This window comes from Phacochoerus africanus, chromosome 4 (assembly GCF_016906955.1).
Source record: "Phacochoerus africanus isolate WHEZ1 chromosome 4, ROS_Pafr_v1, whole genome shotgun sequence".
NCBI lineage: Eukaryota > Metazoa > Chordata > Mammalia > Artiodactyla > Suidae > Phacochoerus > Phacochoerus africanus.
The window spans coordinates 70,572,156-70,573,153 of NC_062547.1; the positions used below are offsets into that span (position 1 = coordinate 70,572,156).

At 53.7% G+C, this 998-nt stretch overlaps 1 pseudogene; it reads right to left on the reverse strand.

Moving 5' to 3' along the window:
• Nucleotides 1–237: 237 nt before the first annotated feature.
• On the reverse strand, nucleotides 238–717 carry LOC125124292 (coiled-coil-helix-coiled-coil-helix domain-containing protein 2-like; annotated as a pseudogene).
• Nucleotides 718–998: the final 281 nt, after the last annotated feature.

The window sequence follows — 998 nt, forward strand, 5'->3', positions numbered from 1 at the left end:
GCCACTGGCCTACACCAGAGCCACAGCAACGCGGGATCCGAGCCACATCTGCAACCTACACCACAGCTCACGGCAACGCCAATCGTTAACCCACTGAGCAAGGGCAGGGACCGAACCCGCAACCTCATGGTTCCTAGTCGGATTCGTTAACCACTGCGCCACGATGGGAACTCCTGTATCTTCACATTTTTTATGCTAAATCAACCAGGTCATGAGGGATGACTTTTCACATCTTCAATGGAGCTTCTTGATTAAGATAATCCATTTGCCAGTGTGCATTGTTTCAGCACCTCACTGAAACCCTCACAAAGCTTAAGGTCACCCTGTTTCTGGGCACACTCCAAAAACTGTTTCACCTCATAGAAGCATGGGCCAGTTTGCTGCTGCTGTGCTGGCCGGGCTCCTTGAGGCTCCTGCTATGTGATGCCAGGCCTTGAGGACTCAGCATCACTTCCTCCACTGAAGCCCCCACTGATCGCATGACCTATCGTGTGGCCTATGGCAGAACCTACAGCCACGCTGGCTGCAGTGGTTGCCATCTGGACCATCAGACCTGGCTGCCGAGGTACAGCAGCAGGGGAACCAACAGCAGATGGTAGAGATGCCGCTGGTGTCTGAGCTGCTGGCGCTGGCCTGGGTGCAGCTCTCATCGGAGGTGCCCGGCTGGCCGGCCGGAGCGGCCAAGCGGGAAATGCGGCTTCAGCTTCCAAGAGGCATCGTAACTGCGCAGTGACCCCGAACCTAGAAGAGGGAGACTCAGAGGTGACCCTGGCGGCTTCTGTGGAGAGCGACAGCGGAAGTCGGGAGGCGGAGCTGGCCTCAGCGCGCAACCAATCAGCGCTCAGGCTTCCTTTCGCTGATGTTTCCGCGGATTTTCGAAATGATTTCTAAAGAATCATTCCATCTTTCTCCAGTTGGAACCAGTATCATGAATCATAAAGTAATTTCCTTACTTTCATGCATAGTTTTATTACATATGTATGCATCCCTATGTCAAT